The sequence below is a fragment of the Falco biarmicus genome, chromosome Z (assembly GCF_023638135.1).
Source record: "Falco biarmicus isolate bFalBia1 chromosome Z, bFalBia1.pri, whole genome shotgun sequence".
NCBI lineage: Eukaryota > Metazoa > Chordata > Aves > Falconiformes > Falconidae > Falco > Falco biarmicus.
In genome coordinates, this window is record NC_079311.1 from 51,330,902 (window position 1) to 51,356,730 (window position 25,829).

A 25,829-nucleotide genomic window follows, 5' to 3' on the forward strand; every position below is an offset into this window, starting at 1 on the left:
GAACACTTTTGTGCATCTTGGCACTGAGGTGATCGGTCTCAACTTCACCATGCCTCTGAAGCCATCGTGACCTAGAGCACCAACAGTCAGAAAAGGTATGTAAAAGTCACTCACCTCTGGTGCACACGTAGAAAACTGTCAGAACTCCTACAGGCAGAAGAAGCAATTTCTCCAAGGCAAAGTCAGAGAAAAACATGCTGCAACGCCTATGGTGGTATAAGAGGAACAAGTATGGCTTGAGGATGAAAGAGGATCCATAAGAAGAGAAAGCCCAGTTCAATGACCCAGGAAGTTTCTCTCAGCCCTGTTTCCCTAGTAATCTTTCTGCAACGAAACCTCTTTTTAACCCAGATGTATGGATTTTTAACAGTATTGCCCAGAGCTTCAGGGAAACAGCCATTTGTTCCTCACTTATTTTCTGGGTTTTTTCTCTGCTGATGAGATTATACTCAGTAACCTACCCTGGTCCAAGGAGGGGATCAATATACTCTGTTTAACAGTAAACTTATTTGTTTGCTGTAGGTGAAATACCGTGAAGTCCTCATCTAGTGGTAAGAACTAAGTGATGCTTTATAGCTATTAGTTCTGGTTGGGAAACATAAAAAATGAATGTTATTCTTTGTTAATCTCTGTGAAACATAAAACATTGCCCTTGTGTTTCTAGGCAGAGAGAACAGAACTTGGGCCTTCCAAGAATTCTGTCTTTGGGCTGGATGTCAAGTTACAAAAATTTGTTTGTGTTGAAACAACCATACTTTAGCATTGATAATCTGTGATCTTTGGTAGGATGACTGGTAAAATATCACTAGGCTAAAAATGCATTTGTTTTGCATTTTCTGCCCGGAAGGGGCAAGGTAGGGAGGAACTGTTCCCAGTCTTGACCACCAAATCTCCCTGAATGTGACCGACACAAAATCTTTGACTGAAGTTAATTCAAATAGTTACAGAGTTGCCAATCCTACGACCTATAAATGGAAATTCTTTCAAGTTTAAGGCAGTAGGAACTTCAAGGAACATTGAAGATTTCAAGATTCGTAGTTAATATTGGCACAGTTCACAATACAGTAAGCAAGCACTTGCATCTGGCAGCACTAAGAACGGCAGTTATCAGCTGTTGCTCTAGCATACCAAAATGTGCCACTGGTTGAAAAAGGTATTAACTAAGGCAGCAGCTTCTGCAGTTGCCTCAAAAGTGTAGAAATACAATCTAAAATTACAGGCTGCTGACTGGTTGCCATACTGTCCTTCTAGACTTTTTTCCTGATTAATTTCTGTGCAAGGCAAGCCAGGAACTGCTATTGTAATTAGCAGTCAAAATAAGAGTCAATCATTGCAATGTACACAGAGGCAGTATCTTCCCTCAGTGCAGCTGGGTTAGGTGGTTGCCTGAGAGACTCTCCAGCCTCAGGGACTATGATAAACTCGCAGTACTGACTTCTGAAGAATTACAAGACTCCAAAAAATGGCAATATGAGAGATTTTCTTAAAGTGTGCTTGTTTGGCTGTGTTTAATGCACCTACAGAACTGCAGGACCATTGTTTGGACCACATTCTGTATCATGCTTCCTACTTAATGCCTTCTTCCATTTCATCAAGCAGACCTTGACCTCACTCTCTGTGTCCTATGTGAATTTATACACGGCTGTTTCTTTCCTTCCCCCAACCATATAATTTCAGCACTGCTGGGGACATTGCCCTGCAACTTCTCAGTCTCCCTCCTGCTTCCCAGATTCCTCCCATTTCTTGTCTTCATCCTTCTTACCCACCTCCTACACTGATCTCTTCATGCTCTCTCTTCCAGGTCTCTGTTTCCTGGCCTGCTGTGGCCAGGGTCCTTCTTCACACCTCTTCCTGCTGTGAAGTCATCATACACCACCCAAGTTCCCATCAAGAAAGCTATATGCCAAATGGCTGTCCTTTTCCATCAGTGCAGCTTTGCTTCAGCCATATCAAAACCAACAGAGAGTTAGAGACAATTCTATGCAGCTGAGTTGCTGCTTAGATGTATAGCCGGTGATATGAAGTTGAGGCTACACATAACAAGCACAAAACTTCATGACTGAATGTATAAAGCTATAATTAATTTTTATTTAACACCTCTTTGCAATTACAATAAAAGTACAAGCTGGCAGGTACATTGCATCTGCTAAACAGTGAGGAATCAGAGAAGTTTTTTTGGTGGGTTACTTGGGACTGATCCAAGACAGAAGGAAGACATTAAGGAATGGTCAGGGTCCAAAAGCCTTTGGAAAAGCTGGAAAAAAATGTTTGGCCAGGAAGTTAAAGAAAATATTTGTGCAGGGTAAATGAAATAAGCTTGACAGGGAAGGAGAATGGGACAAGTAGGTCTCTTGGCTATTTTGCCAAGCTCATAACTTAAAGTTACAAACATACTTTTGGGTTTTTGCTCACAGCCTTTGTACCCCAGATATGGTAGCTGAATTGCTACATTATTTTTCCACTGAGAGGGAATCAGAAGTAAAAGTTTCATCTTTCCCTCTGTAAGAACAAATGCCTGGTTTTTGGCTGACACAGAGCACAAGATATTAAACGAAGCTCCTGCCAATTTAATCAAATATGGAAAGAACATAATTTGACTGCTGTAAAACAAAATAACATAACACCATAGATTCTGTCTGGAGATGTCCTCTTGCTATACCCCTCCGCTATTTGTTTTGGTTTCCCATTATCCTGTTTCTCGGAGGAATGCTTTGCAGCAATGGTTGTATCCAGCCTTCCTGTGCTAGTTACAGAATGATCCCTATTTTGAACCACAATTGTCAGACATACAGCTGCAAAAACTGTCTTGTGGTTGAACTGTAGGAAAAAAGGTATCTGAGGAAAGCAAAAATATTTCCATTTTAAATAGAAAAGCCTTCTACTTGTGGTTTAGTCAGTTCTGCCTAGATGTTAAAAATTTAAGGCCATTACCCAAAAGTGAAATGATTTTTTTTTTTATATCTCACGCAACTTCTCCTCAAGTCACTCACTTAGTCTGTGTTAGTGGTCCTATGTGTGTGATGTCTTCTGTAAAATACTAAGAAGGCTGCAAAGTCTGGGTTGCTTCTAGAAATTGTGTTTCACTCCTCATTTGTGAATAATCTGTGTTTATGTGAATAGTCATGCTTCTGTGTCTTCCCTGAAAGGCCAGAGGCTTACCAATAGTAGAATGATATGGAATTTATCATAATAAAAGACTCAACATGATTTTCTTACAGTAGGCTACATCTTTCATAGTGTATTTAAACAAAATTATCTTTGAAAAATCCAGACAAGCAGATTTTTACAAGTAGTGAACTACGAATATTGTTTAAGTGTTGTCATGGTTGTCTTAGTTGTCTGCTTCTTAAAGATTTACTCCTAGAAACTGATCTGAGTTTAGGAGTTAAAAGAAATACTACTACTAAAAAAAAACCAACCTCTTTGCTTTTCATATAAAAAAAAAACAACACCAAACCCTCAACTAGTAAGTAAAGTAGTAAACACTCATAAATAAAAAAGATGCTTGCAAACACTGCGTGAATGAGTCACTGAGTCATCTTGTCATAGTTCTTTCAAGTAAATGGTGTATCCTTGACACAAGATGGTGGCATCTCTAAAAACTGTGGTGGTTTGACTTTTTATAATACTGCAGTACTTGTTCTGTGTCAGACCATTTTTTTGCAGTAGCAATAAAGCCTTTGACTCTTTAACAGATGTCATTTGTTACCTGCTTACACACACACAGAACTGAAGCTGCAGGTATTTTGAACATGACTGTGTATTAAGGAAACAAGTAAATCTTTGGACTTGATCTGCTTTTTTTGTTTTTCCCTGTGTTTCATGGACAGTCATATTTGCCTAGAAATCACTCTGCTATTTCCAGCTTCTAGCAACAGTTTTGGACCTTTCTGAAATCACTCTGCAGGCAATTCTGTTTGACCGGTTTGTTGGTATAATCTTGGTATATCAGTAGATCAAACTAACAGTCCCCTTCTTTCTTCAACCAATGTGGCAAACCGTTAGATGAAAATAGTGCCAAGGATCAGATATGTCTGTGTTTGTGGTTGCAGCAGATTGCTGTTCCCAGAGCTGGTGCACAGCCGAGACCTCTGCAGGGGATGGGCAGGCTGTCAGGAGGAGGAGAGGCACACATGCCTGTGGATGCAACAGGCTCCTCTTCATTTCACAATGCAATGCTCACCAGGGCTTATATCCCTGCAGATTGCGGACTTGCACTTCTTTCTAAAGACACACAGCTAAGACCAGTCCAGACTGGCTGAAGCTATGTGTGTGTGTGCATACACGCGCAGAAATGAGCACAAACACATATGAACACATAAGTGGACTAATAACCTTATGAAGTGGCTAACAACAAGTACTCTGGAAAAAAAAATTTAAAAAAGAGAACAATAAAAAAGATGTCTGTGTGTAACTGTATGCAAAATAATATCACAAAACTAGGGTACTAGAGATCTTTCTCCACTCTTTTGGGATAGGACTGCTAAGCACCAGGTACATCTCTGTACAGTAAGACATTCACTTCATGCATTTTGAGACCTAGCACGGATTTCAGTCTGCCTGTTGTATTTATAATGAAATGTTAAGTAAATTTGAAGGGAACAGTTGTTTCCCTTGTGAGGCTTTATAGCACCTTAAGATCTTAAACTATGACAAAATACGTTCCAGCCAGCTCAGAATAGAAAGATGCCAGAATCGATTTAAGACATTTCAGCCAAAGGGTAATCCAACTAGCTGGTGGTTATGTCTCTAATTTCATATGTGGCAGGGTTAAGGCCTTTGCAGCAGTTCTTAGTACCCATTGTCCTGCCTGATGGAGTAGTGGCATAAGCTAGCCTCAGCCATACACTCCTTGTATGTATAGTATCATGTACAGTGAAACGAGGGAGAGAAAAAGGTGTTAGCAATTAATGTCTAATCTACATCACATGGTGACAGCTGTAGGATGAAAAAAATCTGCAGAAAGTCAGTGTTCTCTAAGTAATTAAGTTACTTCATCTGCAAGGCAAACCTGTTTATATTTGTGATTATTAGTCACTCCATCTTTGAACATTATTAGTTAGTTACATACATTCCTTCTGACCCCATTCAATTAGGAATTGCACAGGAATTGTATTACTGGCTTAACTCTCTACTGGGAGATTTAACAAAATCCCACTGTGATTCAGGGCAGGTGTGCCAATACCTATACTACAATTCTTTCCCAATGCCCAGCAATGAGGGGATTTCTGAAGGCGCTTATGGCAGATGGCTATTGCTCTGCCCTGCAACTCTTAAGCAGCCAACTTGTCCTGTGAAACCATAGGCATCTGAGTCTTCAGGAATAACTCAAACCAGCAGAAATTCATCTTCACCCTCCTGAGGCTCAGCAGCTACCCTATGCGGGTCTGAGCCACTGTCCAGACTGAGCATTTGAACATCTGTGTCATCCAAGAGCTGGCTTTACAGAGATCTATCTCTCTCTGGAAAGAAAAGTATATATGTGTGTGTATGTATGTTTGTATAGGTACATGTATATATACAAATACATATATATATACACGTATATGTACACACATAGATGCATCCATGTGTGTACATGTATATACACGGATGTATATCTATATATGTGTCTGCACATGAGAGAGAGGAAGAGCTTGTTTCTAAATTCCTGTTTGTGATTAAATGTACAATGCCTGTGCTGATCCTTTAAGTTCTTTTCATAAAGATGTACAACCCAACTTGAATGAAGGAACAGAGCTTGCCTTTGTGCATTATGCTCTGTTTGGAGAAACACTCCTGTGTCTGTTGCTTGTTATATTCAGCTGCTCAGAGTTTTTTACATGCCATAAAATACAGACTTCTGATCCTTGCCACACTGCTTGTGAAAATTTTGTTTACTAAGTGAGATCTTTGGGAGGATGATAATTAAGTACTCTTGCATGTTTGCTGTCTAGTTTAATTACTGCACATTTGCTTAAGTGAGTCCAGGTGATTTGTTTCTTGCCATCTAATTCTCATTAAGAACTGAATAACTAATTGGAACCTCCCATTTTTTTTCATTCAGTTTATGTTTTCTGAACTTGTGTAAAGGGGCAAGAGGGAGGGAAGGAACCTGGAGCTGGGAGAGATCCAGGTACCCCAGCTGTGCTGTCCGGCAATCAATCACAGAATGGCAGATTCAGTGAGGCTGGAAGGGACAGTGGATCCCTCAAGGCAGGCTCAGTCATGGGCTCAGACTGGGCTGCTCAAGACTTCACGCAGTCAGGATGTGAGACCCTCCAAGTGCAGGAGACAGCCCAGCCTCCCTGAGCCCCAGCCCCACTGCTGGGCTGACCTTACGGGGAAAAGTCTTCTCACATCCAGCCTGAGCCTCTCATGTTGCAGCTTGTGCTGCTGCCTCCTGCCCTCCTGCCATCACTGCTGTGATGAACCCAGCTGCATCTCCTCCACCCCTGCTGTTGGTGCCAGGTGTGATGCTGGGTGCTCCTGAAGCCGTCCCTTCTCCTGGCTGAACCAGCCCCCATCCCACAGCCTCTCCTGGCTGAACAAGGGCTCCAGCCTCACCATCTGGGTGGCCTCTGCACACCTCCAGCTAGTTTGTGGGTGTCCTTTCCCTATTGTGCAGACAAAAAAAGACATAGACCATCCTATTGAAACCATCACCTTGTCTTCATTTTGTTTAACTCCTCTCATATGCTTTAAAAGCATGTTATGTTGTGTCTTTTTCACTATTATCTGTTTCATGTGTATATGTTTGTTAGTGTTTCCTCAAATCTTGCCCATCTGTAAGCGACGAAGAATTCATCTGTAGCAATCAGCTGGGCAGAAGTATTGCAGGACTTAATGCGCAGATTTTGGTTCTGTAGTTTCATAAATCTGGAAAATTTAGGCAGATTCAGAGGTCTCTGAAGAAGAATATGTATTTTTTCTCTTTTGATTCTGTCTGCCATTTCCTAGATAATTCCTCCCTTCATCTTTTTGTTTATTCCTCCAGAGATTGTTCCTTTGAACATCTCCTCGCAAGCATTCATTCTGCCTCTGTGTTTGCCATGGGAGCAATTTGCCTGTACTCTAAGTCTCATGCTGCAAGCAAGGTCCTGAGAGTGATTAAAGTGTGGTCATGAGGGCAAAGGATAAGTTGAAAAAAGAAAGGAGGATCATAAATGAGCCAGTGACTAAATGCAGAAGGTTTTTTTCATAATGTCTCTATACATATATGCACAAATTTCACATTTATTTTTTCAGAGGGAAAAAAAAAAAAAAAAAAGCAGCCAAAACATCAAGGATATGGTAGGCAGTTTAGGTTCTGGTGTATCCAAGAACTGTTTGATTATATAATTACAGTTTATCTGGGTGTTGTTTTCCACCAGAGAAATTGCAAACAAGAAGTAATGCATTAGCATACTGCAGGTAAAAGCAACAGGACAGATTGTGCTTCAGGAAGGGTGTTAACTGTGGTAAGAAGAGGAAACAGGCTTTAGATCTTTCAATAGAAAGAGCAAAATAAAGCTGACACAGTCTTCCCTCTCCCAGAAAGAAGTTGCCTGGTTGACATAGCTTCCCCATGTTGGTACTCCCCGTGTTCATTAAATGGGAACCATCAGGATGCTTCTCTAGTCATCTGTGTGGGAACTGAGAAAGCTGGAAGGAAAACAAGCCAACACCTTCTCTGTCAAGGGGCCTTAGAGCCTCATGTTTTCATGGTCTTCACTTAGAGATGCTACGCAACTGTAGTATCAGTGAAAACTAATGGGAACTGTGGATGCTTCGGTAACAGGTAAAGTGGTAGAGGTAAACTGGAAGGTAAGAAGGTATCATCTAGCACTCACGTTCTTCAGAAATGTCAATAGGTAAAATGGCATATTTAAAAGAGGCGTTGCCGAGGTCTGGCAAACCTCAAAGTAAAGATTTGCAGAGCCAAACAATGCTAGCATTTTGCAGTTGCTCATCATAAAGGTTGGCAGAAGAAAGTGAGGTTTTAAACTAAACTGTATGTGAACATTTATAGAATTCCCTGGATCAGATAATTTTTAAGCAAAGAGGAGATAATATTTGGTCCTGTGGATATTAAAATTATCTCCCTAAATGCTGGTCATTGCCAGAGGGGCTATAAAGATAATCTCTGTTCATGAAGCAGGCTATGAAGAACATTTCATGAGATGGAAAACTTTGTGAAAAAAACATTGAGTATAGAAGGATACTTCTGTTTCTCATGACTAGAAGGACTTTCAACTTCTCCAGCAAAATGTCAACATAAATCAAATTGTTTTAATTTATTTGAGAGCACAATATTACTCTGTGGATACAATAAGCAGAGGAGATGATGAAGTGAAATGAGATTCCTCAGAGTGAACGTGGGACCAGAATTATTTTTTTTTCTTACCACAGAACAAAGGGTTGACTTAATCCTGTGAAAGATTGACTGTGAGACATTCAGTATTCCTTATCGGGCCACAAAATAATCAGCAAAAAAATAACAGTAGTGAGGTCAAATGGCTAAATAGTCAAATGACAAGCTTAAAGTGGTGCTCATGAGAACTATGGGCTGAGCAGATTACACGTATGGTGCAAACTTGTTGCCAAATCTTTGCTGGGTGAATGAGGAAAGGCAGATGGAAAAAACCAAGTAAATAATTAAAAACTAATGTCACAAACACATCTGATTTTGCTTCTCCCATACTTTAGCATTCTGTTGCAACTATAGGTCTGCCAGCACTTGAAGGAGTAAGTGTCCACACAGCATCTGCAGTGTTTTATTTATAACGTTCAAAATAGATTTTTGCCCCAGGTAGATGCCCCAAGAGAAGGTACAGTAAATATTTCTGTTTGTGTCAAATTTCAGCAATTTTTCATGGCCTCTCCTCATTAAAATACACACACATATACACACATGCATGTACGCATACATGAGATGGCACTTCCCTGTCCCAGAGGATGAATACCTGGCTTGTTTAAACAAATTTGGGCTGACAGATTGTTTCCAGCAATTGCTGATTTGTATTAGAATTTTCTGGCCTTAATGGCATGATATCCTCCGTTTTAGTACCTACAAATTTAAAAGAACACTGACCACAGCATAATGTGTTATCCTGTTGGCAAGTGCTATCTACACTTAATAGATTTCCAAACACCTCTCTGTGTTTGGGGTTACAGATGATAGATATGACACATCTTTTTTTAAAATCTTTTTGCCCTGCGACTAGGAAGTTTAGATTTCATGGGATTAGGCAATAAGGCAACCCTTCTGTCTTTTTGGTGCTTATTTTTTACAGGCAATGCCAATATTACTATTACAAAAGCATTTACATTACGTAGCATACGTGTGCCAGCTGAGCATAGCCTCCTGGTGTGGTGCTGTATTTAAGTAACAGTGACTATAAGTAGACAATGTAGGCAAAGGACTGCGGACCACAGAAACAGTCTGCTGTATGTTCGTCTATTTTTTTCCATTTATCTGTGAAAAAGCAAAAGGTCCAGCTCTCTGTCCCTGTGTTAGCTCTCTGCTACCATGCCTATACAATGAGGGAGCAGTTTAGTAGTAGAAACAATTTAAAAAATCAGTTTTTATGAGGTGTCGTGAGGGCCTTTACTCTTGAGCACTCATGATTGTGCAAAAGGACTGTGAGACTTGCAAGTTCTGCTTGTTTAGGGGCTAACATATATATAAACATATTCAGCAAGATAATGATGTAGGTTTCTGCTCGTGATCGTTCTTTTCCATTTTCCTGTTGGTTTACTTATTCAGCTTGATTCCATTTCCAAGTCCTTTGGCTGCATCTTACCCTTCAACTAAACAATTTCAACTTAAAATACTTTTTACTTCAGTCATTATTTGGAAGAAAAATTTTGCATTTGTCTTCACGGGGAAAAGAGTATGTTCCTTTCCTGAAGTCAGCTAATCTACTTTAAATCCTAGAAAAAAAATCAGACACTTTTTGTTTTCGATCCAAACTAGCAGGTCAGATTAAAAGCCACGGAGATGAGTCAGCCAGCTGATTAAGGGTGAGCACTACATGTTGCCTTTTCTTGCTAGCACCTGTACCTAACTTCAAGTTAGAAAACTCAGATTAAGAACATACCTTTTTAAAAACAAAATCAGTTGTCTGAATGCATGCCTGGAAGAAAAGAGCATTTCCTTGCCTATAATGCGATGTAGTGCGGTAATTCCTCAGCTTTCGCTGAACCAGGAAGCAGTTACCTGATCAGTACAGCATCGTGCCTGGCTAACATGGTTATTCTGCGTCTGAAACCGAAGGTAGTATTCTCACTGACCTTGGATTTGTTATTACACATCTATTGCCTGTAACTGTACTCTAAAAAAAGAATTCATGTGCTTACAGCTTCCTGAATTGAACTTCCTCAGTCTGATTTGCAGGGGTACCGAGTAGGAAAATCTTAACTTTTCCAAAGCTGTTCGAAGTTCCAGCTGGGAGTAAGGTTTAAACACCTCCAAGTATAACCATATTTGAACCTAAATCAGCAATAACTCTGGGTAAAATTGTCTGCTTTCATTGGTGATATAGATATTTGCTGTTCTTTTTCTTGTTGTCCATAGCAGTTCTGTGCTTAGAACAAATGAAATCTGTGCTTTAGAGACATACTGTGCAAATAATATATCAGAAGAATGAAAGCTTCCTCTGCCGAAACAGCGCAGAAAAAATGGTGATTTTTATCACTATGTATATTTTTATTTAAGAAATTCCCATTTTGTGAATTTTTTGCTCTGTATGTTACCACCTTCTAGTTACACCTTCTTACAATATAAGCAGATGGGTTCGATTTCATGCAGTAAGATCATATTTCTTACTGATAACAAGTACACAGGTATTTTTCTGAAAGTTTTCTTTTTAACACAAGCAATAGGTCTAATGCAAGTATAAAACCGGTTTGCAATTATAGAACAAAAAAGTCTTAGAGTCCCTCAAGTGGTGACTCATGATAATTGCAGCACAATATGAAGCGCGGCCCGGAAAGGAGTACGAGGTTTTGCAAGGAACAAAGTACTTTGAATGTAAGGACTGACCAGAAAACCAGATGGTTTAAAATCACAGCCTTTGGCTATGGAACTTATCGTCTATTTCTTTTAAATACAGTCATAGTTAGACTTGTACTGTATGAATTTATTTGTTCCTCCTTCAGAGGTTGTTTTCTCACCTCAGAAGTAAGGGTCTGTTTTTATTTATTGGGGATGGCATATTATGCTCCAAAATTTTAAATGGTATTACCTAGGTTTATCTTTATAATTAAGCTGTGTTTCAGAATAAATCGATAAAGGGGTGCATGCTCCTATTCCTTTATAAGTAACAACTAACTTGTGTGCATTTTCACACAAGGTTCACTCTTATGATGGGTTAATTTTATACGACTTTGTGGCGTTTCTTTCAGTTAATCAACAACTAACAAATGAACCTTTCAAAACTGAACTGTGCCTAAAAGTTGTCCTTTTGTATTTGTAATGTTTCTTGGTATCTCTTAAGGGTAGTACACTGTATTATTTTCCTACACAAAAGCTAGCAGGTGGGTCTTGGTGGGAAACTGGTCCAAGGGGTGATGCATTTTTGTTTTGCTGTGCTTTCAGTTTGTCAGTGTTGGCTTAGTACCACCATGTGTCGTTACCTTCTTTATAGCTGAAAGCTGATGCCCTGCATGTGTGCTTCTGAGCAACTGCGGCTATGCACAAGTGAACAAAAGACTGCCTGGTGATGCTGAAACCATGCCTTTCTGTTGCATGCCTTTCCACACCAGAGAGGGTTTCAGATGAAGTTCTGGATATTTAAGGACCTGTGCAATTACCGTCTGGTAGATTTCTTCACCACAGCTACTATTCATCCCCTCAAGTCTGTTCTTTCCCTCCTCCTTATTTTAATCTCTCCCATAACCCCTCAAATAATTAGTACACAAAAATTAGACTGTGAAAAAATCCAAGTTGCTCTTCAAAGAGGCAATCAGAAACACAGAAACACAGATTTCTCCTGTAACCTTACCAATGCCTTTCCTTTATTTGCGCATCATGTGTTATGAAGCCTCCATGCATGAACCCAGTAACAGAATACAGTTTGATCAGAACTGACACAACCATGTTGTTCGTATTGCTTTCATTCACTAAAAATTTTGTTTCTGCTCCTTGGAAGAAAAGATCCCAAAAGCAACTGATATAGTTTGTCACCTGCAGAGAAATCACTCGCAAAGTCAGCTATTTCCATGGTTGATTTTTAAATTTGAGGCATGCCAGGCACAGCATGCTGCAGTGTTATAATCTACCTATACAAGACAGAGATATAAAAAAAAAAAAAAAAACAACCAAAACCAACCTCTTCTGGCTGTGAAGCTGCTCAAAATTCCCCAAGTTCTTCGTGGAGGAGAGATTCAGGAAAACAAACTCCCCATCCTTTCGCTGCATGCTGAATCCCTCACCCCTCTCCTGACTAAAGAATCCGCTTTGCCAAATTGGCACATGCCAAAGGCCACATTTCTCTCTGGGATGTGTGTCTGTGTGCTACTCACACTGAATACAAACTGAGAACAGGACCTGGCTTTGTGGTCTGGCTCATACAGCATCTAATTTCAGCCAGGCCCCCGCTGTGACCTCAGAGAGACTTAGCTGACAGCTCATGATCCACCTTAAATGTATACTTTGGAAGTGATAAAAAGTAAGCCAAACCGAAACAATGAGGGGGGGGGGGGGGGGGGGGGGGGCGGGCAGCCACAAAACCCAGAACTGTGTCTGCACAGTAACAAATGCAAAGGCAGTTTTTCAGGTGGGCTTTACTAATCTGCACTGTACTACAATGCAGACTATTATTAAGGTCACTTTATTAACAGCTACTTTTACACAATGACATGAACCTTTCTGCTTTGCAACAATTTTTAATGTCTGTTTTGCAGAGCTTCTGTGAGTTAATGTGATTTTTTAACTACTGTGATTTTTACATCACTGCTATTTCTGCTTCCCAGGTAGTTAACAACATGGATTCCAACATAAAAATGGAGTGCTATAGCTATTAGCAAAACAATACACCTTTATGCAACATTTAGCAAAAATAAAGCATATTTTAAGCAATTCTGTTCATGTCAACAAGCTTCTGCAGGAAGTTCTCTAAAATCAGAAAGACAGGGGATCTCTTAAACTTACAAAATTGAAAAGTCTTCTAAAAAAAATGATCTAATGCATGATTAGGGTATCAAATTCACATGGTTCTTCTGTACAGTCTGCTGGGAGGAAGGAAAATCATGCCCAGCCCTTCACAGGGTTGGAGTGGCTGATGGTCCTGCTGGAACACACTGCATCTTTTTACCTCTGTAATCATATTTGCCAGGTGTTTATTGCAGTGGTACTGAGGAGGCAGTTCTACTTTTAGGACAGTGTGTGCCTTTGAAGTGGGAAAGCACTTGGACTGTAATAACAGCCCATGTTACAGTTTTACTGAGCCAAGAGCAGGAATGCATTTATGCGATAGCAATTACTTCAGAGAGACAATCACTCTCTGCTGAAGCCCTTACTAATGCGTGGCTTAAGAAGATAATGCAGCCTTATTGTCTAACCATATCTTCCTTACAACTGTAAGCAGAAGCTGTTGATAGCATTATAAGAAAACTGTGTTTTATCTCAGACACACAACAACACTTAAACACAACTTCTTTGCAGCAATAACCTTACATGGTCATAAAGATTTAAAAACTGATGGGTTGAATTTATTGTCTTCATATCTATGTAAAATGACTGTCTCAGAAAACATACTTTCAGGTTCCCTTTGTACTTCTTTTTTTGGTTGTCCTCTTTTTGTTCCAGCAACAAAAAATGTGGAAGGATGTCCACTTCAGGTTTTCCTACTGATACTGCAGAGGAGGACTCTAGCATATTTTTCTCAGCGGCATGTTGAGACTGTCTAGAGTGGAACAGCTTCAGAACAAAAGGAAGCTTCTGCTCTTAACTTGATGTTGGATAGACAGTGTTATTTATTGTCATAAATTTTGTCATAAACACCTTCTTAAAAGAAATATTTTGTCAGAGAATAGGACTTGAATAACTCAGGACCAGGAAATGTCTAGACCTCTTTAATAAATATTAGACAACTTGACATAACTGGTAACTTGGGATTTTAATCACTGGGTTAGAGTTGTTGCACTGCATATTTTGTTTGTTTCAGTTTCAAAAGGGGATTTTACTGATGAGCATAGAGTATGGATGGGGGAGATTTAATCAGTGCACACGGGAATGTACTATACCACCAGACTGCAATTATTAGACCATTTCCACTTTCTTAAGAAGATCTTACTCTCAATTATTTGCTAGCAAATAAATGAGTAAACTAATAATAATACTGGGGTCTTAGTCTTGCTTCTGTAATAGATGGCTCAGAAGAGATCCTTTGTAATTCAGTCTCAATACCATATGTCTCTGTTGACATTAAAGTGCTTAGTTCCAAATGAGTTGGCTTCATTCAAGAGTCTTAATTCAAGAGTGGATGATTAGATCTTAAGCTAAAAACCTATTAGGTTGTAAGCACTTCTGTTGCTGAAAGGTATTAAAGGAACAGCATAGTGTGGTTGCAGATAAATCCTCTATATCTAGTACTGATTGGTTAAACCTTGTTTGATCTTCAAACAACATTAAAAACTAGCTGCAACGTTCAAAGTTGAATGTCGCATAAGTAAACCTCCGGGAAATGTGAAAATACATTTTGATGGCTTTTTGAGAGATGGGAAAGCTCAGATATGAGAATCTGTCACTCTTGTCAACAAAAATAACATAAAGATGTTTTACATAACACACAGACATTTTATCATTTAGAACTAAAAAGCATAGTTTGTACTTTAGTCAGAATAACTTATGTTTATATATATATGTATTTATATATATATATATATAAATAATTTAGCAAGAATAATAAGCAGCTCCAAAGAATTTTATCCAGTCATTCCTTGGCATGGTAACTAACATTTTTAGTAATCCTGCAAGCTATGTATTTTATTTTTCATCTGCAGAGCAGTACAAATTATGTATTGAGCAAAAAAACCCCAGTCCTTGTGGTAAGTGAAAAGAATTATTGTCTGATTCCTTACTGAATAAATCTCAAATACTGAAAGTATAAATTGCTATTTTGTGGGAGCTGATTCATGGCACAATTTAATTCTATACATGTCCCAGGCCACAGTAAATTTATTTTCCAAATGATGTCCTTTGCCACCAGCCCTATAAAAGAAATAGGAGAAGAAAATGAATACAGGAGTAACCTTGAAATCTTACTTAAATGCTATTTTATAAAATATTTAATACAAATAACAAAAATAACTGGATTTCAGAACCAATCCTGTTATTTGCCAGATGTAATTTGGTGACTGTTTTGAATGCCCGGCTTTTGCTATGCTTTCAAAAGGGTTGCAGAATAAGATTTTCAAGGAGTAACTCCTTCATAATGGTCTGAATAACTATGCGAGTGCTTGCACTTTGCTAGTGGTCACGTTCCCTGCAGTAATGCAGTGTATGTTTAAAAAACTGATAAGCATGTGTTATAGCCATCTAAAATGAAATTAAACTCCTTCACGATGGCTTACCTTTGCATACATGTAGGAATTTCTTAGGGATTATAACTTGGCATGAAATATATATTAAAAAAAAAAAGTATAAAAAATCTGAATAAAAGCACAATGGCTTGCCTTGGGTTTGTCTTGCAGGTACTCACTTACTGATGGTTCTTTGTCAGTTTCTGTGATGCTGACTTGTCCTCATTCCTTGCTACCAAAAATGGCATCCAGAGCCATGGAGAAGACAGTGAGCTCACCACTAATAGATATAGATATGTATACACAAACGGCTGAATGGAGAAGTGGAAATGGGAAATACCTTTGCAAGCCGTAGTAAAAAGAAAGGCATTCAGGACATGCCTACATGTGAAACAGGAATTAACTTAAAAAACACTTCTAGAAATCAGTTTTTCAGAGAGACACAGCCTTCCTGGTGAAACAGTGTGCTTTCTTCTTCCCTTCTCTAAAGTTCTCATTTATTAAGCAGAAGTCAGTAAGGGACCTCTGCTGTAGTTGAGAACAACATGACTTTCATATTTAAGTAAGGCAAAAAGTCAAAGAAGTCTGTGCTGCTAGAGGGCTTGAAAACCTCTTCTCCAGTCTTTTCACCCCATTTCTGTTAGGATGCTGAGTGGCTGCAGGTGAGGGTAACCAGGAACAGCTGTCTCTGTCCCTGTCCTTGATGATGCCATGGTACACAGACCACAGCACCACTGTCAGCTTGTGGTTCTGGAGAGACACCTGTGTGCCACTGGATCACCCAGTGATGAAACGCTGCTTAGGATACAGCCTGGAAACCAAAGACAGTTTTATCAGGTTAGCCACAGCACACAGTACAGAATTGAGACCTCAGCTTCTTTGTGTTGGCTGTAGGAGGACATAAATTTTGATCCACCATAACGGAGTCAGATACTTATGTTTTGGGGCTAATGTGAACTGTCACTGAGTGCACTCACAGCACACAGACACCCTGCAGCTTATGGCCATGGTGCTTATCTAGCCATAAGGATTACACAGCTGTATGTCATGAACATATGACCTGAAATTCAGGAAAGTTGACCATAGTTAGACCAAGAAACATTTCACCTATCTACCCCAGCAATTCACATAATTATTGATCAGGGTTGCAAGAAAAAGAAGTTGTTGCTACCCTGTTTTCAGCATCCTTTTGTTCATGTATTTGCTAGGGCCTAGGCTAACGTTGTACTCCTCAGCTGTGTCACAGCAAACTCCTGCATAAATCCTACATCCATCTGTCCCATTTGGATATATATATTGCATGAGTAAATGACCTCTATCAAAATCTGCTGTAATGGTGAAGTGAGGTAAATTGATAGAATAATGTGAACATGCTTACTTACAGACTGCCTTGTTTTGAGTAATCCTCTGTACTGGTTTACAGGATGAAGTACATGAAATAATTAGGCTAATAGGGAAAGAGAGAGTAATGGGGAGAGGGAAGAATAGAGGGTGAGTAGTAATGCAGGAATTCACATTCCCTGAGACCTGGAAAAGGCAGAGGAATCAGGACAACTGTTCCATACTCTTTGACAGCAGCAGGTGCTATTTTCCTCAATAAAATTGAGAATTAGCATGTTTCATAACTTCACAAAATGCATATTTTCAGTAGGCTTAAGATGAATGCTCCTATGGCAATGTGCAGGAATGATAAAGAACTTGCAATCCAAAGGGTAGATATTGTCTAACCAAAGGGGAAGATTTGAAAAGTGGGGGCACCCTCTCCCTGTTCTCACTGAAAAAAACCATCTCACTACATTCCAGTTTCTCAGAAATTTTTCATTCAGAATTCCCATTCTGCTTGGCTTAGGTGTTTATTTCTAAGAACTTATTTACTTACCTGAATTCACCCTTCATGACTCTGGTTTTCTCTCCTTAGCCAGCCTTCCATTTCAGTGCTTCATCTCTTTTGCCATAACTTTATCACTTTCACTGTGGCTTGTAGCAGAGCCAGCAGCTACTATTTTCTGATGATGTGACTGGAGCTGCTGGCTGCCTTGGTGCTGCTCCCAGCCCTGCCTCGCCTTGCAGGCAGCACCTGTGCACACACAGTCACTACCATTTTCAGTCCAAGGCAGCTGGATTGTGTGTCACCAGAAACTAAAATCCAACTGAGCCTGTAAATTTAGGCTGGAAATACCACCATACAGATTGCAGGATAATTTACTTCAGTGCTATCCTTGGGCCACTGTATCCTACCCCCCTCACAAAAGGCAAACACAGATTTCCTCATGGCTCGCAGCGAAAGAAATATCAAGTAGTTCTGCTTATAATAACAAAAAGATTTATGAGATGGATATACCCTCAAACCTTGTGGGTACCGTGTGCTGATCCTCAGCACTGGTGAAGCCCTGAAAAGTCTGGCAAGTTAAGATTTACAACAGTTTACAGCTGAAGCTGTATAACCCTATGGCTCAGTTCCTTCCCCTTGTGGAAACATAGGGCAAGTAGCTCCACCAGAAAGGTGTGTGGAGGACAATGCTCACCCTCCTTTCATGGGGAGGGGGGAAATAAGAGCTGTAATGATCAGCACATCTCAAAACTTGTGAAGCTTGTCCCTGGAATAGCTCCTGGGATTTAAGAGCTGAAGGCATCGCCTCCCAGACTGACAGGAAGGTACAAACTGTGTCAGTTCTGCTGTTATAGGGGTACATCAAGGTTAATGTTTTATCTTCATAATGCTTTTTCCAGTGCTTCTAGAAGGTGGTCAGAATAAACACAGACCGATTAAATACCTGCTTTGTTAATTAATGTGTAGCTGAAAACTGCTATCAAGACATTTAGTCTAACAACAGTTAACATGTTAAAAAGTTATCACACCCTAGCTCAGTTTTGTTAGTTTGACTGCCTTGCTCGTTATTATCTTCTTGTAAGGAGTTCCAGTTATTCTTTGATGTTTGCAAGTCACTGAGCTGAATGGGAGATGTGATTTGTTTATCTCTTTGCAAAAAAAAGTGTGTTCTGCAGGCTTGCCTGCCATGCAACACTAAATACACTCAAATGCTGTCCTATAGAAAGATGAAATGACCACCGAGAGCAAGTTGAAATGCAGCATAGTGGCAAGGACTGACAAATCATAGCTTATAAAAAGGTATTTGCTCTTCTTGTTTATTGGAAGAGAGAGCGTGGTGCTGAACAAATTGCAAAACTGCCTGACAGCCATCCTCCCAGTCATGTGGTTTGCAACTGTTTGGATACACATGGTAGTCTCTTGGCTTTAGGTGAAAGTGTATTGTTGTGTTACGGTAAAAAAAAACATATGAGGAACATTATGTATAAAAAACCCTTCCCTTGGTCAGTGAATTCGCTAACAGCAGAATGTTAAATGGGAAGTTGTACTTACATGCTGTTTGTAGTTAAGAACATGTGTTTGACAGTAACAACATCCTGAGACCTTTCCTACTCTCAGTCTGGTTTTGGAGGCACAGGGAAATTTTTCTCTGCTCCCAGGACCTTAGCTTTACACCCTTGAGCAGAGCTTACAGATTCAGGAACTAAATCAGGGAGAGATCTGTACTAGTTCAGGCTCCACTTCAGGTAAGCCACAATGCTCATTTTTTGACTTCCATATTTTACTTGAATAGTATACAAAAATTTTAAAAAGCAAGAATCATTTCAGAAAATAATCCCACCCTGCATCTGCATCTGCAGCTGTAGGAATACAATCTGCATGAACATTCAGTGAGATGGAGAATTCTGCAAGAGGTCAAAACTTAAAAAATAAAGGAACAACAGATGATATGCTCCCTTGCACCACAAATTGGCAGAATGAAATACCAGTGCAGGTTTGGGCTGTATACCAGAAACATTGCATAACAGGGTAGAAAATTACATTTACCATATAGACTTGGAAGTTTTTTGTTAAGGAGTAGAGATGCACCCACTTTGTTTGAATGCTGACCTGAGTGCTCCGCTGGCTGAAGCTTGTGGAAAGTGAGGTACATGCCAGCCAACTGCAGTTTCCTCTTCATTGACACAGGAGTTGTGTTGTAAAAACTATTACACAACTGTTACTGGATATAAGTAATGATGATGGTCTGGGTTTTGTTACTTCGAAGATTTTAGCTGTGTCACTTGATCTCTTTGTGTTGTAGATATCTATATTTAAATATAATGGTTGCAGATGTGGTCAGCCTAGCTTTGAGATTTTGCTGTTCCTGTAAGCAGAGAATTCTGGCAGAAGAGCTCCAGAAGCATTTCAGTCACTCTAGGCTGCTGGCTACTAGAAAGAAACTTGAAAGCTACAGGAAGGAAAAAGAAGAACAAAATCCTTAGGACAAGGAACGATTTGTTCATGAAGATAAGTTCCATGATGTCAGCTAAGTGGAAATACTTGACATTTGCATAGTCATTTGTGACTGATTATGGATGTGCACAGAGCAAATGAAAAGCATTGTAGCATGGATGCATTTGAATTCAAAGAAAATAGGTATCCCAAAGTGATTTTTGTGGACTAGGAATCTTTGTGTAGGAGATCACACAGTAAACTAGAGTGGTTGCAATACTGATAGAAATAATACTAACAGAAGAAGAAGAAAAACTGCTTGCTGTTGGCAGAACTGTCTAATGAATTGCTAAAGAGCTGCCTTTCCAGCCCAGGCTTTACTTCTAATGGGCATTAATTGTATTTTCCATCTATACACAGGTTAAAGTGAAGTTCAGTGCAGAATCTGCCTGAGAAAGGTACCATAGCCAAATGGCAAACACATACCCAACAGAGAAAACCCTGATTTCTCTATAATCCTGTTATAGTGAAAGTCTAAGCTGCCTCAGTGTACTCTGTGCAAAGGCTCAGTAAAATGACAGCACTTTAAGCAGAAAAAGGAGTAGGTTCACCTTTTCCAGGAGCTGTGCACGATATTCCCTCACCCTCCCTGTACACCCTTTGATGGCTCTAATGTTCAGTCTTTATTAGGGTGTGAAAGCTCGACTCTGGTGAAAGCTGTGCCTGCAAGGCTGGCAGTGGGATATTTTCCGACTCACACGTGCAACACAAAGGGTTCTGCAAGGTAGATGAGCAATAGGGGAGTGTTCCTTGCAGGTCAGAGAATGGAGTACACCTTGCCTTTGGGAAGTCAGGTGGCTTTCAGTCCATGTGGCTGGTATGCCCACGTGGAGTGGTGACAACACTGAATAAAAGGCATTCGCCAATCATTTCAGCAGTGACTGAATGCTCTGCATGTATGTAGCAGTAAAAACCTTTTCCTTGCAATTGTAGAATACCACCTAATCAGAATTGTCTATATACACCACACCAGGACTTCAGACTGTGCAAATAATGGCACCAGACCAAAGGAGCAGAGAAGGCCTCCAGGTGCTGGCCTGAACAGTTTGCAATACTGAAATGTAACTTCAACTCTGCCCCTTGTTTCCTGTTCATTAAAAACACAATGACAGGATAGGACCTGTAAATATTAGGTAAGCTAACTCTGCAATGAAACTAACAAGTGGATATACATACCATGGCATTCACCTTCCCCTACAAGGATGTTGGGTGTTGCTGTCTAGACAATGTCAGAACGCCAATTTTGCGTTATGTCTTCAAAGCAGCTTCTCTGATCCGGTGTCATGACTATGCCTCCTACAAATGCTAACTTTGATTGAATGCCCTTATTATTGCTGCATCAAAAACTCTTTAATCCTTTATATTTTTAATAGCAAAGAGCCCGAAGTCAAATTTTATCAGCCTGTAATAAATTCTGTTTTATTTTTACTGAGAAAAATCATCCATGTGCATGTGTGTGGGGATGGGCTTTCTTGCCTGAAGGCATCCATGAGCAAAACACCAAGCACAGCAAATGCCAGTAGAATTCTATTTCTAACAGTATAAAACAGTTCTGAAAGATAGTTTTCCACTTGTACATCCCAAAATGTATTGTTATGACAAGTACCTACTATACAAATGGCAATAACCACTTAAATATGGATATTCAAGATCATGCTGCAAACTGGTGATGTTTTAAACAAAGTATCTTAAAGACAGTATTAAGCTAATTTGGGGCTTTGACCTAGCACCCAAGCATTCTCTATCATGTGGTCAGAATAGGTATTTGAACAGCATGAAATTACTCTGAGAGTCACAGAGATTAAGATTGTCACTCAAAATCAAATAGAGACGTTGTGTATCTTACCTTCAAGATCAGAAGAAACACATCCTTTCTGGTAGAGGCAGGCATGAAAAAGACTGTGAAACCCAGATACATAACATAAGTAGGCAGAGGAGAGACGTGATCAGGGTTTCCCATTTCCTATTTGGATGTGTTGGGCTACTTGGCTGTGGGTGTGGAGAGGGCATGCCTGTCTCAAGTTCTTTATCAGCCAAGTGCTACCCTTGCACAGCTAGCTCACTGGCAAAAAGTATAAACTCCATGGCCTGATGCTGGGGGCACTCAACTAAAACACAGCTGAGTAGCCTGAAGGCTAGTCCCATTAAATGCTTGCTTATGTTAATAGTAAATGGAAAAGTTCAGAGACACTAGGGGAAATCCACCTTACATTAATTTTTAATCCCATAGGTAAAAAATCTCCTTGATTCTTTGAGAATGTGTGTGAGATGCTATTTGCATGTGCTTTAAGTCTTCCTTTTTCTAGACCTGCCCATGAACCTGTAGGGGTTTTGTTTGTTTTGGTTTTGGGGTTGGCTGTTTGTTGTTTTTTAGGGTTTAGGGGTTGGTGGTTTGGTGGCTGGGTTGTGGGGTGGGTTTTTTTTGGGGGGGTGGGGCGTGAGGAGGATGGAAGAGTGTCTTCTGATTACCCTTTTTACCTTTGACCAGAGATTCAATCCTGAACAAGATAAATGCTCTGTACAAAACTGAAAACAGAAAAAGTCATTGTTTGGAATGAATATTGTTTTCAGACAAAACAAACAACACACAATTTAATAAATAAAGGAAGCTGCAAATATTTAGTATGTTTTCTCAGTTATGTGGATGAAAATGTCATAGCTGTTTTCTAAGCCCAAGTAGGAGTAGCAAGGCTGGGCTCAGGGACAGCGAATCACAATTGTGCCAGTACTGCACAAGGCATGCTCATGTGCACCAACCTTATTCTGGGGAAAAATAAGGAACAGTAATAACATTTTACTAACAGAAATGTGAAAAAAATGCAAACAATGGCAAGATGTGTAGAGACTGAGTGGAAAGTAGTACCAGTGTAGTACAATTGATGAAATTATAATTTGTTACCCAGTGGTTACTGCTTGTCATATCATCTCAAATATTTGTGTACTGATCTTAATCCAAAGGTTTGTGGCTGTGATTGATGACATTTAATTATTATAACTTTTATTTTATTCGCATGCATATAGAAGTATCAAGTGACTCAACAGTAAAAAATGCATTAGGTTACATTCTAAGCTCTGTACAACAAGATGGAACTACAAGTGTTTTTTTGTTTCTCTGAGACCCAGATTTAAAACAATCACATGAAAATGACTCTAGCAAACCCATTTCACTGTTGCAAAAAATAAGGCACCCTTATGACTGCTATGGGAGGTGACACTGCATAGTAGAATAATATGGGTTCCAGAGCTTGCAAGAGGCCTGTCTCATCACAGCTGCAAATATTTTATTGATGATTTTTAAGACAAACCACATTTAAAATCTCCTTCATCTCCTTCATATCATGCTATAAAGCACATGAAGAAGTCCTGCAGTAATTTTAACTTAATCCTCTTACTTTGAAGGGGGATGCCATGGACAGAAACCTGTACCTATAACATTTACTAGACTTTGTCTTTAGAGGAAATCTGAATGTTCTTAGGAACTGAAACAAAATTGAAGTTGCTGTTGTTACTTCAGGGCAGGTAACCAGTAATAACAAGATCTGAAATTAAAAAACCCTAAGGATATTTAAGGTCCTAAGTATGGAAATGCAGTAAATATTCTAAAAGCTCTACTTCCACAGATCTACAATAACAAGAAACTTCAGAGAAGTTACTATTGAATCATTTTTGTTCTAGGTTTGTTCCATCTGCCCATGCATGCATGATGCTAAGCAATGACATCTTCCAAATGCACTTATGCTCACATGCAGGTGACCAGGTGATACTACTGTCCTGTTCACTGTTAAGGCATTTTGAGCTGATTTCAGCCCTTATCTACCACCATTCTTTCTACACTACAGTCTTCCATGTTTTTCAATTAATATATTTTAAAAAAAGGGGGATGGGGGTGGAGTCTGCAGTAATAAGGCCACTGGATACACTGTCCTGATAGTTGCTGTTAAATACTTGTGACCAGTTTCTTTGTCCAGTTTAATCAAGGTCTTTGGAGTACTGGGTGGTATCATAGGACTTATCACATCAAAGCTTTCACCCAGAAATGGCAATCACTGTCTAGCTTTTCAGAGATTTCTTTAGAGTTCAAGGGGCTTGCAGGCTGGTGAGGGAAAGGGACAAGGTCCTTCCCTTACTGTGACTTCTTACCCAACCAACATATATGTGATGGCTTTCCAGGTAACATTCACCTTGTAGTGCACAAGCTGTGCTAGAGGGGATTGCTTTTTCCAGCCCTTTTTCCTTGCCAGAGTATTAAGCAGCTTATCCTGCTGACACCTGCTTTCCAGACTGTGGAACTCTCAGCCATAGCATGAGAACTGAAAGACAGGAATGGAGGGGGAAGATAGGGAGAGTCCTTATTTTTCTGTCATTGCTTATGTCTGCTAAGCATAATGGCTTTATAAGGCAACAGCAAACTTCAGTTGAGGGATTATTTATATGTCAGATGTTTACCACTTCTGGTAGACTGATCCCTGTCTGCTCGAACAATTTCTCTGTGTTCCTCCCAAGCTACCTGTCCTTGCTTCCACATCTACAGGCTTCCTTTTTGTGTTTGAGTTTGCTCACAAACTCCTTGTTCATCCATGCAGGCCTCCTGGCACTTTTGCCTTACTTCCCCTTTGTTGGGATGCATCACTGCTGAGCTTGGAGGAGGCAATCCTTGAATATTAACCAGTTTTCTTGGGCCCCTCTTCCCTCCAAGCTTTACTCCATGGTGCTCTACCAAGCAAATCCTTGAGAAGGCCAAAGTCTGCTCTCCATTGCCCTAAGGATCTTGAAGTTCACCATTTCTTGGTCACTTCAGCCAAAGCTGCCCTTGAACTTCTCATTCCCCACCAGCCCCTTCTTGTTGGTGACACTTCTCCTCATTGGCTCCTTCATCACTTGGAGAAGGAAGTTATAGTCAACAAATTCCAGGAACCTCCCGGACTGCTTGTAGCCTGCAGTGTTGTCCCTGCAACAGATAGTGGGATGGCTGAAGTCCCCCATGAGGACCAGGGCTTGTGAACATGAGCCTGCTCCTCTCTGTCTACAGAGGGCCTCATCCACTTGGTCTTCCTGGTCAGATGACCTGTAGCAGACACCCGTCCCTGCCCCCCCTTCAGTCCTTACCCATAAGCTCTTAGTCAGTTCTTTATCCATCCCCAGGCAGAGTTCCCTGCACTCCAGCTGGTCATTGGCATAAAGGGTGACACCCCCTCCTTGTCTCCCCTGTTGTCCTTCCTAAAAACCCCTGTATCCTTCTGTTCCAAAACTCTAGCAGCATAGGAACCATCCCACCATGCCTCTGTGATAAGATCGTAGCCCTGCAGGCTTGTGCACATCTCTAACTCCTCTTGTTTATTGCCCAGGCCAGGTGTGTTTGCACAGAGGCATTTAAGTTGGGCCCCCAGTGAAGCTGAATTACTGGCTGGACTGGCTGGAATTCCTTTGTGCTGCTATTCAGGTGTTCTCCTACTGACTTTCAATACATTTCCAGGGTCTGGGCATCTCTTGCTGGCACTGGCATCGAACTAGTAGGAGTGGGATGGATAGAGGCTCCCCTCCCCTGACAACTTCAGTTTAAAGCCCTGTTCACCAGCTTGGCAGGGCTGTGGCCAAAGATGCTCTTCCTCTCCTCTGACAGGTGGATTCCACCAGCTCCCAGTAGACCAGGTTTCTCAAAGCAAGTCCCATGGTCTAAGTAGCCAAACCACTGGCTATGACACCAGGCCCATAAACATTTGTTGGCTTGCCAGATATGACTGGCCCTTTCAAACCTCTTCCCTTTGACAGGGGAGACTGATGAAAAAACTACCTGTGCTGCAGTGTCCCTTACCACTGCTCCCAGGGCTCTGTAATCCTTCTTGGTACTCCTTGACACTTTTTGTGTCCAAACACCTGACAAAGGGCAGGTGCTTCTCAGCAACTGCTTCAGTATAACTCTGATTTATGGTCTTAGTTGATAGAAGCTAAGTGCTCACTGCCGTCAGACTTCATCCGTAGTAGCTGACCATCTCCTTAGTAGATAATGCAAATTGTGGAA

General features: G+C 40.3%; 1 protein-coding gene across 7 annotated transcripts in view; it reads left to right on the plus strand.

The window, feature by feature from the left end:
- The window catches only part of NFIB (nuclear factor I B), a 274,287-nt gene that overhangs the window by 19,762 nt on the left and 228,696 nt on the right, over nt 1-25,829 (plus strand). The gene's annotated exons all lie outside the window — the stretch shown is intronic.